Below are 13513 nucleotides of genomic sequence, written 5' to 3'. Positions count from 1 at the left end.
CCCTGGACACAGTTCATCCTTTAGTTCATTCTGGCAATTTTAGAGCTGACATTATAGCACCCTCTCCTGGGAAAAAGTTGACGCAGTGCAGGGTAATGTCACAAATTGTAAAAAGTCACATAAATACATTGCTGCACTTTCTATTGCGTGTGAACACATTTTACATTTCAGTGTAACATTTTGTCATGTTACCAATGTTCCTTGTTGTAGAGGCAGACAGAAAGGTTTTGGCATTGCTACTGACTTCTTTTCATATTGAATTTAGTCCACCCAATAAATTCAAATGCCTGTCCAAAGATAACATCCTAGTAATAATACTACAACATCTATCCATCCTTACAATATTTCTTCAAAGTTTTCCAGTTTAACTTAAATGAATTTTTATATAAAAAGACAGTATATTGCATAGATCGACTGATTAGACGGCACAAAATAGATCTTCACTTGTATCCACAGCAAACAATTATACTCTTTTATGCTTAGTCAAGCTGGAGATTGAAAAAAAAAATAATTAAAAAAAACACTAAAAGGAAAATTTTAATTTACTCTTTGTTGAATTCTAAAATACTATATCATCATGAGAAGAAGAAGCTCAGATCCACATTGGTGAAGAAATTAAACATTAGGCACACACCTCTTTATCTATACACTCAACACTACTGATTCTTTTTCAGCTCAGCCCAGGTGGCTGGCTTCTATAAAGATCCAATTACTTGGTCTGTCAGATTTGGATGTGGAGAATATTTTATAGCTATTTTTAAAAGTTTCATCCAATTAAAAATGTCCACATACTTCCATCAATAGCCAGTAACAAGTAAATAAATGGTGTGTTAATTTACTATTAATACTGTGTATTATATTAATGAAAGGGTCTCATAGATATTTATTTTAAGTTTAATACATATTGGGACAGTCTCTGTTGGTATGAAAAGATATCAAATAATGTTGTCATCAGTAGTTTTGGTGGCTGTCATAACTCCAAATAATGTATATGTAGGTATATTTAATGTCACACTTGACATAAACCTAGACATATAGAAAACAGAGAAAATTTATGTCTCAGCTCCCTGATAAATAACTCACCATATACTCTCAATATTTTTTTCAGGTGAGGACAAGGTACAGTAGATCCAAAATATTAATTGGTTAATATGATAAAAAATGTGAAATCCACTAAAAAACATGTTTGGAAGAAGATAGACTTAAAAGATTCAAAGGTGCAAAGTAAAGTACTGTACATACAGGAGTGGCATATTTAGTAAGTAGACAGTATACTTACAAAATACTCTGGCTACCAAATAACAACAACAACAACAACATTTATTTATATAGCACATTTTCATACAAAAAGTAGCTCAAAGTGCTTTACATAGTGAAGAGAAGAAAAATAAAAGACAAAATAAGAAATTAAAATAAGACAACATTAGTTAACATAGAAAGGAGTAAGGTCCGATGGCCAGGGTGGACAGAAAAAACAAAAAAAAACTCCAGAAGGCTGGAGAAAAAAATAAAATCTGTAGGGGTTCCAGGCCACGAGACCGCCCAGTCCCCTTTGGGCATTCTACCTAACATAAATGAAATAGTCCTCTTTATAGTTCGGGTTTTTCACGGAGTCACTTGATGCTGATGGTCATACAGACTTCTGGCTTTTAATCCATCCATCATTGTTGGAACATCATGGTGCTTTGGGTAGATGGTGGTGGCGCACGCCATCACCAACAGGACACCGGAAAAGGAAACAGAAGAGAGAGTAGGGGTTAGTACAGTTTTTGAATGAATAGTTATTATAATGAATTGGATATACAGAGTATCTGGATTAAATTACAGTGAAATTATGAGAAGGCCATGTTAAAATAATGTGTTTTCAGTAGTTTTTTAAAGTGCTCCACTGTATTAGCCTGGCGAATTCCTACTGGCAGGCTATTCCAGATTTTAGGTGCATAACAGCAGAAGGCCGCCTCACCACTTCTTTTAAGTTTTGCTCTTGTAATTCTAAGGAGACACTCAGTTGAGGATCTGAGGTTACGATTTGGAATATAAGGTGTCAGACATTCCGATATATAAGCCGGGGCGAGATTATTTAAAGCTTTATAAACCATAAGCAGAATTTTAAAGTCAATTCTGAATGACACAGGTAACCAGTGTAGTGACATCAAAACTGGAGAAATGTGTTCGGATTTTCTTTTCCTGGTAAGGATTCTAGCAGCTGCATTCTGCACTAGTTGCAAACGATTGATGTCTTTTTTGGGTAGACCTGAGAGGAGTGCGTTACAGTAATCTAGCCGACTGAAAACAAACGCATGAACTAATTTCTCTGCATCTTTCGATGATATAAGAGGTCTAACTTTTGCTATGTTTCTTAGGTGAAAAAATGCTGTCCTAGTGATCTGATTAATATGCGATTTAAAATTCAGATTACAATCAACGGTTACCCCTAAGCTTTTTACCTCCGATTTGACTTTTAATCCTAATGCATCCAGTTTATTTCTAATAGCCTCATTGTATCCATTATTGCCAATCACTAAGATTTCATTTTTTTCTTTATTTAATTTGAGAAAGTTACTATTCATCCATTCTGAGATACAAGTTAGACATTGTGTTAGCGAATCAAGAGATTTAGGGTCATCAGGTGCTATTGATACATACAGCTGTGTGTCATCAGCATAGCTGTGGTAGCTCACGTTGTGCCCTGAGATAATCTGACCTAATGGAAGCATGTAGATTGAGAAGAGCAGTGGACCCAGGATAGAGCCTTGTGGAACACCATATAGAATATCATGTGTCTTTGAGTTATAATTACCACAACTAACAAAGAATTTTCTCCCTGCCAGGTAGGATCCAAACCAATTTAAGACACTGCCAGAGAGGCCCACCCATTGACTAAGGCGATTCTTAAGAATATTATGATCAATGGTGTCAAATGCGGCACTCAGATCTAAGAGGATGAGAACAGATAAATGGCCTCTGTCTGCATTTACCCGCAAGTCATTTACTACTTTAACGAGTGCAGTTTCTGTGCTGTGATTTGTTCTAAAACCTGACTGAAATTTATCAAGAATAGCATGTTTATTGAGGTGCTCATTTAACTGCATAATGACTGCCTTCTCTAGAATTTTACTTAAGAAAGGCAGGTTAGAGATGGGTCTATAATTTTCAAGAGCAGAGGGATCGAGATTATTTTTCTTAAGTAGGGGTTTAACTACAGCAGTCTTAAGACAGTCTGGGAAGACCCCCGTGTCTAATGACGAATTTACTATGTCAAGAACATTATCAATAAGCACGCCCGATACTTCTTTGAAAAAATTTGTTGGTATTGGGTCAAGGGCACAGGTGGAGGGTTTCATTTGAGAAATTATTTTATGTAAATCAGGTAAATCTATCCTAGTGAAAGACTTTAATTTGTTTATTATGGGGTACTGGGGTTTAGGAGGATCCTTAGTGTTGGGGAGATATACTATGTTATTTCTAATATCATTAATTTTTTGATTGAAAAATACAGCGATAGCTTCACAGGTTTTACTGGAAGTACTTAGGAGGCATTCCTTTGAGTTACCTGGGTTTAACAGATGATCAATTGTCGAAAATAAGACTCTGGGATTACTAGCATTGTTATTTATAATCTTAGAGAAATAGCAGCGCCTCTCAAGACGGACTGTGTTATTGTATTCTGTTATTTTAACTTTTAATATTTCATAGTCAATAGTTAGTTTAGTTTTCCTCCATTTACGCTCAGCTCTACGGCATGTTCTCTTTAAATCAGACACTCTTTGGGTCTTCCATGGTATAACAATGTTAGAAGATTTTTTAACTGTCTTTTCAGGTGCAACTAAGTCAACAGCAGCCCTCACTTTAGTATTAAATCTTTCCACCTTACTATTTACATTCTCCTCGCTATTATAGTTGGCACTATAAACGGACTGATTGGTTAGAATGTTTGAAAGTTTTAAAGCTGCTGATGAGTCAAAGAAGCGTTTTTTAACAATATGCTTCTCATGAGTGTTTTTTATCATTATTTCTATATTAAAGAGTAGAAGAAAATGGTCTGATAGACCAATATCAATGACCTGCTTTATATCAACTTTTAGTCCTTTAGTAATCACTAAGTCTAACGTATGACCTGCTTTATGTGTAGGCTGTTTAACGAGCTGTCTCAAATCAAAAGAGTCCAGGAGGTTCATAAATTCTTTTACTTTTTGGTCACATTGATTATCTATATGAAAATTAAAGTCGCCGACTATTAAGAGTGTGTCATAGTTCGTAATTAAGATTGACATCAAGTCAGAGAATTCCTCAAAGAAAGACGCGTTGAATTTAATAATACTAGAACGTGAGCAGAACACAATACTAGAACAGCACCCTGTTGACTAATAGTACTGGTGGCGGTCATTGTTAACCGGGGGCTTGACCGATCCGGTATGGAAATTTGTATCGTTGTCTGCATATTGATTTGGCATAATTTTACACCGGATGTCCTTCCTGGTGTAACCCTTCCCATTTATCTGGGCTTAGGACCGGCACGAAGAAACACACTGGTTTGTGCATCCCCTGTGGCTGGGTTGATGACATTTTTTGCATGTCTCACTATTTGAAATACAGTGATGTGCACTATTAGTGAATTAGGCTGAGATGGGCGGGGTCAGCAACTTAATATAGCAGCCTTATTATTGATTACAAATTATAATTAGTATAGTGTATGCCTAGTAAAATATGTTGTATTAATAAATTTAAATCTTATTATAGGGCAGAAGATTATGAGTCAGTTTGTAGTACATAAAGTGTCCAGTTTGCTTGAAGTATACAATAATAATTACAGCTTCTGAGCTGTTTATTTGGATTTTGGTTTGAAAGTAAAAATGTTTTCATATGTTGAATATACTGTAGTAGAATACTGCAGACAAAGTGATTACACTGGATCCTTCTGTCATATTTGTTTTCTGTTTGGAATTTGTGCATTTAATCAGTTTAATCAGTCAATTCTTATAGAGAATAGAAAACAATGACAGTTAGAGTTTTGGATGTAAGGTTTTCTACTATGTTCATGCACATGAAAACTATTTTCTCAATAAAATGTAAATAAAGAACAAAGCAGTCTTATTGAATGTATATTTGGAACTTTTAGGATATTAACTAATTCATTTTTTTAAGTAACTAAATTTAATTTTTAATTAAATGTTTTTTTACCAAGCTTGCTTTTTTACTTTTACTTGAGTAGTTTCCACGTAAGATACTTTTACTTTTATTCAATTATTATCTATGTGGCAATACATCTTCTTGAGCAATTTTAGTACTTTAATCCGGAAGTGGTGAATATTCAGATTCCTGGGAAAACAGTCTTTCTTTTAGAGGCCATGGAAATATACCCAGTAAAAAATTGTGATATTCAGTCATGGACAGTAGAGATTCTATGCTGTCAAAATTTCTGTCATTTTTTTTTTTTCATTTTTATTATTGGTTGGCTGGAGACTATGCAAATCAATGGTCTAAAACGTTTTGCCTAGAAAAAATAAAGAAATAAATAGAGTGTTTACTTTGGCTGCTTTTAGCCAGGAGCACCTGCTTTCTGAAAAATGGGTTCTTTAATCTTGCAGACTTTGCTAATTGCCTATTCATTCCCATGAAGACAATGCAAAACAGGCAACAGCAGAAAAAAACACTTCAATATTAGAGAAAGATTGCACTTAGCTCAACTTTTAATATTGATATTACTTCCTGAAAGAAACAGCTACAGTATAATGAAACACAACATATTATTAGAGTTAGATTACAATAGGATCATTTGCAAATATTCTGTTTATTGCTAAGGATCAGGCTTGTCAGCTGTGTCTAGATGCCTTGGTTTGGTAAAAAGGTCCAAAGACTGGATGGCCTAATAAGTTCTAAAACAGACTTAAAGAAAGAAGGAACAGAAAAGAAAGAAAATAAAGGAGATCAAGGTGTAATTATATTAAAATATAGCATGTATCTTAATAAGCAGCATGAAGTGTTAAGCAAGCATATTAGAAAACCAGATGAAGGGTGTGTAAGCAACAGGGAGACAGGTTGTTCTAGGTGATGATGAAAGAAAGTGGCAAGTGCAGAATTTGATAGTTGCTACATACAAAGAATGTAGCAGAATTAGACTTTTATTTGGGTGTATAAGAGATATGTAAACTAATGAACCAATCAGAGTAAATGTTAGATGGTGTGTAAGAATTAATTCAGAACTGCTATGTAAAGTCAATTGTTTATAAAAATGGGACTGTAACTTTGCTCTGTTACCATTCTGTGGCATCTCTGCTCAGGGAACATTTCCCTTAACAAATTGCTGTGGTGGGGTGCTCCCTCTTCATGAAAAGAAATTAAAGACACATGAACAAGCTTCCTCTAGCCTGGTTGTCGAGGATGATTATTTATTTATATTTATTATTTAAATATATTTTTCCACACCCTGTTGGAAAAACATACATTTTTGGGATATTTAAAGATTAAGCAATCTGATTTCAATATGTTACAAATCTGAAGGTGCTAAAACTTTATTGATAGCTAGATGATAAAAATAACACACAAGAGAAACATAAAGATGTACAAAACAGTCTGTTGGTTAAATGTGAACATTACATGTTTTTAAAAAAAAGATTTACATGACTACACTGTTTTAGAGTGTATGGACAAAGTACATGCGAGATCATTTCAAACTAATTCAGCAATAGTAAGGTAACATGATGCATGCCTTATTTTTTTCCTTTTCTAAAGTTTTCTATCCCTTATACAGCTCTAAAACCAGTCCATGCCAAGGTTAGTCCCACGTTTAGCTATTTCTTTTTCATTTCACTATTACAATCATCAACTATGTCAAAAGTTATTTCAACTTTAGTACGTTAGAAGTCATCAACAACGTTGCAAATCCACCGTTGTAAATGAGTCATTGCGCCCTAAGTCCCGGATGTTGCTTCTACGTCACCATCAGACTGACGTAAGCAGGTGTAAACATTCTTGCAAAAAAAAAAAATCAACGATTTACCTAACCCCTTTTATCCCGGATGTTACCCCCTCCAGTTTCCCCTCCCTTTTGCCCATATTAAATGTGTCGGACGCCGTTTTCCCTTTGCTTCGTATGAGGAATACCCGGATATTAGATCACCATTTGGTGTCCCGGATGTACCTTCATTTTACCCGTGGAGCCAAGATGGCTACTTGTTTAGGGGTTTAGTTAAGAAGGAGGTAAAACGTTAGGAAACATTAAAATAATACGAAAGGAAAGGGGGCCCCATAAACAGGCTGTTAAACGGCAAGAAAAGCAGGCATCAGAGAGTGAAAACGAGTAAATAATTGCCCACTATAAGAAAGCGGATTAAGTCGCCAAGCGCACTGAAGAGGAAATGCGCTAGTAATTTTTCTTTTAAATTGAACGCCAAGACACTCGTAAAAAATAGAAGATGGCCATGGATAACAAGTTAAACGTTCAGTGTTCGGGTTTAAATTGATGGGTTACTGGCATTGTAAGTATCGTTTTATTATGTATGTTTATATTTGAATGTACCCATTTCATTATTCGGATTTGAACGTAGAAAAGCGAACGCCAGGTACGACCAAGTTCATTTTTCTTTTTCTGTTAACACAAGTGAAAATTGGATGCGCAAAAACACTCCGTTAATGAGTTCGGTCACGGCGTTTTGTATTTCTTATAGGTTAATATGGTGAGGTACACTGTATTCACTAAGCGTCGGGGCATTTAAAGCTTTGTATTTTGTGCATTTGGTATTTTGCGCTTTCCACTCGTGTGTCTTTATGTTACACACTACTTAATTCCCACTTTCGCAAGATGACTGTTCTAAAACGAAACTTTGTGTTGTGTTTTTGTGTAAAGATGACAGCCAGAGGCAATGGTTTGACATCCTGGTGCGAGTGTCGACATGATAAACTCTCGGCTGTAGTCGCGACATATTGCTAAGCAGTGATTAAGGCCAATAGAGGGCCTTGTTGGTTAAAAGCGGAGTTTGTAGCCATATGTCTTTTACTGATAATACTAAATGCTTTTAAAACATTAAAGTGCATTATTCTGTAGTCAACAGCATTGAGTGACAAGTATATGTGGGCAAAAAAAATATATCGGTGTGAACAACACGTCAGATCAACTCCCTCGAGCAATTGAGTGTTGCCTTTTCTTTAAAGAAACAATTCTGTTCGTGGGGGCTGTAGGGACTAACATTGGGCTGGTGATGTTGGTAGAATTAACCTGGAGCCGTCACCTCTGTATTGTTTGATTGATGTTGACTGATAGTGGTAAATAGCGATGCTTCATTTTGCCAGGGCAAGTTTGCTCCGGCAATTTTTGATGATAGTTGCATTTTGGCCATTCCGTTTGTTTAAATTATCTTTGTAGCAGGCCCCTGTAAACTACCTAATTCTGGAACGATGAGGCCTCTCATGATGATTTCTCTCTCCTTCTGTCTCAGTGGGTGACCCCGTATATTCTCTGTTCGCCTGTTTTCAGGATAAGTTATGAGAGAACGGTGGTCCCACAATGAAATATAACCTATGCTTTAACGTTAGAAGTCGACTGTACAAAGTAACCCACTTGAGAAATTAACAGCAGTGTACAGTAATCCCTCCTCCATCGCGGGGGTTGCGTTCCAGAGCCACCCGCGAAATAAGAAAATCCGCGAAGTAGAAACCATATGTTTATATGGTTATTTTTATATTGTCATGCTTGGGTCACAGATTTGCGCAGAAACACAGGAGGTTGTAGAGAGACAGGAACTTTATTCAAACACTGCAAACAAACATTTGTCTCTTTTTCAAAAGTTTAAACTGTGCTCCATGACAAGACAGAGATGACAGTTCAGTCTCACAATTAAAAGAATGCAAACATATCTTCCTCTTCAAAGGAAACAGAGTAAAGCAAACAAATCAATAGGGCTGTTTGGCTTTTAAGTATGCGAAGCACCGCCGGTACAAAGCTGTTGAAGGCGGCAGCTCACACCCCCTCCGTCAGGAGCAGAGAGAGAGAGAGAGAGAAACAAAGTCAAAAATCAATACGTGCCCTTTGAGCTTTTAAGTATGCGAAGCACCGTGCAGCATACTTAAAAGCTGCACACAAAAGGTAGCAACGTGAAGATAATCTTTCAGCATTTTTAGACGAGCGTCCGTATCATCTAGGTGTGCGAACAGCCCCCCTGCTCACACCCCCTACGTCAGGATCACAGATAGTCAGCGCAAGAGAGAGAGAAAGAAAAGTAAGTTGGGTAGCTTCTCAGCCATCTGCCAATAGCGTCCCTTGTATGAAATCAACTGGGCAAACCAACTGAGGAAGCATGTACCAGAAATTAAAAGACCCATTGTCCTCAGAAATCCGCGAACCAGCAAAAAATCCGCGATATATATTTAAATATGCTTACATATAAAATTTGAGATAGAGTGAAGCCGCGAAAGGTGAAGCGCGATATAGCGAGGGATCACTGTATTCAGCAATAATAGAGCAAGTTACATAGCTCCAGAAAGTACAATTTTTTTTTTCTCCTGTTAATTGTCATCAGTGTAGCAGGGAAGTTGATAATACCTCTCCTCTTATTTAATAATTTAAGAAAAATCCAAATTTGCTAGAAATGTAATTTTTTTGTGGTGGCTTTGTATTTGGAGTGACACAATACATGCTTATTGCGTTTGTTGCTTTTTATTTTGTGAAAACAATTAAATCTAATGCATTAATTTAATTTTCCTCTCTGCAAAAATAGTCAGATGGTGAGATGTCACAAGTGACAACTCTGAAAACTTCCACTGTATCTATATCAGCAGCAGCTACCTGGGTTTTCAGCTCTTGCATCTTTTTGGTAAACATATTTTGTATGGTGACAGGGCTTGTAGTTTGGTCATGGTTCAAGAAAATTAAGTTTCAAAAGCTTTACTGTCAAGCATTTTGATTGGTAACAGTCGTCATTGGGCTCATCCTCTGTGTGATTTTTCCATCTGATTATTTAGTCATTGGTTTTCCTTGCTAGGGCTGTTGACGTGGTAGATTGCTGCAATACTCCCAACCCAAGCTGCATTTAGCACACTTCATTTTTCTAAAAGAATTATTCCACTTTCAGATTTTTAATGATATGGCTTGTATGTTAAATGAAAAACATCAATAAGAGTAAGTCTGTGACAGTGTTGCAGTGCATCAAAGCAATTACATTTTCCATAACAAATTTCAACTAAGCATATAATTGATAAGAGCTGAAGTCTTAAACTTTGATGTAAGCAAATCAGACATCTCTTTGGAAACACCGTTTCTGGGCTGAACCTTCACATCAGGGTACCAGAGGTCGATTGAAACCTTGTATACAGTGGGGGAAATGAGTATTGAATGCGTCAACATTTTTTTTCAGTAAGTACTAGGGGGTATTTTCTGTACGTCGCTTAAATCATCCAAGATCAGATGCCTCATCTTGGATGAGTTAATGCCAGTGAAACTCATCTGGAATAAGTCGGTTTTTCAAACGCAGCCGTGTAGTAGATTAGTCTAGCTGGATCTAATCATCCGAGATGAATGCGCGTGTCCGCGCTGATTGAAACGCTCATATATATTGAGTCTAGAAAACATGATCAGCAAGTCTTTGATAGGCTGTAACAAAATGACGAACGGGCGTATTTTTTTTTTTTTTCACACAAGCGGAGCAAGACCTTTTATTCGAAGGACATGAAGAATTTCAAGATTTAATATGCACAAGGGGTAACCCTAAAAAAGCAGCCCAAACCAGAAAAGACGGCTGGCAAAAAGTGGCTGACAAATTAAACACTAAGTAGTGTGCATTGTACTTACTGAATGCAGCATTTCATTTCCTATGTGTCAGATTAATTAGATAGATACTTTATTAATCCCAAGGGGAAATTCACATTTAATACCGTCTTTTTCCGAAATTAAGACATCCCCCGAAAATAAGCCCTATCGAGATTTTCGGAACTTTTTGTAATATAAGCCCTCCCCCGAAAATAAGCCCTAGTTAAAATAATGTGAAAAAAAGAATTCGTTAAAAAATGCTGTTGATTTATTAAGTATGTTTAGCTTCCCTAATACTCGTATTTCAGAGAAATGTTTGAAATAAAATATTCCGAGAAATTCATTGTTTACCTCTACAGTTCGTTTCAAATTAATTCTTGGAATTTATCTTAAAAATACAACATAAGGCAGCATGAATACATAAATATTGTGTCCGCTCTGCTCTGCTGTGTTGTACTGCGTCGCGCGTATCGCAGAGTATGGTCGAATGAGGTGGGGAGGGGGTGGAGGGGGGCATGCATATGCGGAATGCGACGGAACGCGTCGTTGGCGCACACTATAAATAATTGTTCGTTAAGGCAGCAGTCTACATTGAGCGACAGTGCAGATACAGTGTTTGTTCATTTCAGTCTTGTAAGTCTGATTATTTCCTCATACGTAATTTTATTTTTTATAAAGTGAATAATTTTTAACCGCAGTTAAAATGAGTACAAAACGAAAGAGCTATTCCGTCGAGTACAAAAAGGGAATTGTGGAAGACTCCAGGGGTGTAAATCTTGATTTATGACGATGTTCCAGAAGAAGATGACATGACTGTAATTGAATCAATTTTAATTTCTGTATTCTGTGTAAAATAAATAAATATTAAATAAAAATATATAAATATACTTTTATTTTTGTCCTCCCCCGAAAATAAGCCCTAGTGCGTATTTTGGACCAAAAAAGAAAGTAAGACAGTGTCTTATTTTCGGAAAAAGACGGTATATTAAATATGCATGTAAATTCATATTTAATATGTCATAATTTCAGATCAAACGTGAGCACAAGGAGAACATGGGAGCAGGTTAAAGTGAAGTACAAGAATATACTTCAAACTGGTAAATATTGGTATATAACTATTTAAAGAATTGTTGACATAAAGAATCATATATAATATAAAAAACATTAATTCTAAAGCTAATAAGAAGGCAGACAAGCAAAAAACAGGTGGAGGTCCACGCGGTCCAGACCTAACCCCTGCAGAAGAGTTGTCTATCCAGCAAAATGCCCATCGCCCTGTTTCTGAGGGCATTCCAGGGCAAAGCTCCTCCTCAGAACCAGTGGCAGGATGCAGTGGTCACTTCATTTCAGGTAAAGGATGGTCATTGCATATATTTGTCATTGATGTGTGCCATAGGTATGTTCCATATAGCCCTCTTTTTTTGCTGGGTCAGTTGCAGGGAATGTCATATCCCTAGAACCTGTGTCTGACCAACGAGATATTGACGAAGGTCAAATATTTCATGAAGACACTGTGTCTGATTATTCGGATCTGTGTACAATCCAGTGCCCCAATCACATTTGGAAATCCTGAGTAATGAGAATGTTAGGCTGATTGTGAGATTCTTCATGGAACTGTGGGTGTTTTTTCCTGTGTGTTGCCTATCTGCAAAGGCATGAAACACCTCTTTTATTGTCTGCACACACAGGTGTCCAGGAAACACTATGAAAACCCGAAGGAAATATTTCAGAGCCAAACAGACTTTGCGAATTGCCTGGCAAACTGGACTTTTAGATAGATTTTCCGCATCGCCTACAGTATATATAAAAAAGTTCCGCTTGCAAATGCATACTGTCTGTGTGGTTGTGAGAGCCCGACTTTGCCTAGTTTGACTTCGAATATAAGGTGCTAATAAATCTTTGAGGTACAATATTCCCCCTCGGCTAAAGCAGTATCTTTTGAAAAGAATTTCCTCCGGGAGCAATAAAGGATCTTGCAGATCGCGCAAATAAAGTTTTTTATATGAAATTCTCTTCTTATAATTTAAGCACCGATATCAGTTGGTTGCACATTCTTGAACAGTGAAGCCATGTCTTAATGAATTACATGCACGGACACTGATTAAGTGTGTGAGCTAATCCTTGTTTACATAGAACAAACCTACTCCGAGCAGGTTTGAGGATTTGGATGTGTTGCTATGACAATACATCCAGCAAGAGTTTCGAAAAACCGACAGATCCAGGATCATGCCAAATCGTCAACAATTACATCCGGTTTAACGAGTAATCCATGTACGAAAAATACCCCCCTAGAGGGCTTTGCCCCTTGCTCACTTTGCTCGGCAACCCCCAGGCCAGTGCTACATGCTTGCTGCTTTGTGGTTCAGCCGCTCACGTATGGGCATGCGGATGTACAATTTAAACTTATTATTTTCATGGGAATTGTTACCTATGCATAATAGAACTATTTTACATTACGGCGAGTAATTAACCATATTAAAAAATAGTAAAACGTAATAATTTGAAAGTAAATTGTTTCATGTTGCATTAGAAATATTTGTTGCGTTATACGATTTTGGATTTGAAATTAACATGCAAATACTTTAACTTTTCCTGTAAAACTGTTTGGACTTGCATCATGATGATACTCTCTAATACACAAACCCGAGTTTTTCGATTGTTTGTCTCTGTCATTTGTTAATCGTCTTTGCAAAAGATATTCTAACAGGAAACTGCTAACGTTTTAATACAAATGGCATATCAAGATCTACTTTGGTGTCTGTTATGTGCGGG

At 36.6% G+C, this 13513-nt stretch overlaps 1 protein-coding gene across 1 annotated transcript in view; it reads left to right on the top strand.

Moving 5' to 3' along the window:
- The first annotated feature begins 7088 nt into the window (after positions 1 to 7088).
- The window catches only part of dedd (death effector domain containing), a 93418-nt gene continuing 86993 nt past the window's right edge, over positions 7089 to 13513 (top strand). The window contains exon 1 of the mRNA XM_028813484.2: positions 7089 to 7478. The gene's annotated coding sequence lies outside the window, so the exon portion shown is untranslated. The remainder of the gene's footprint in view (positions 7479 to 13513) is intronic.

The sequence above is a fragment of the Erpetoichthys calabaricus genome, chromosome 11 (genome assembly GCF_900747795.2).
Source record: "Erpetoichthys calabaricus chromosome 11, fErpCal1.3, whole genome shotgun sequence".
Lineage (NCBI taxonomy): Eukaryota > Metazoa > Chordata > Cladistia > Polypteriformes > Polypteridae > Erpetoichthys > Erpetoichthys calabaricus.
Note: the sequence above shows the minus strand (reverse complement) of the source record. Positions and strands in the feature narration are given on the sequence as shown.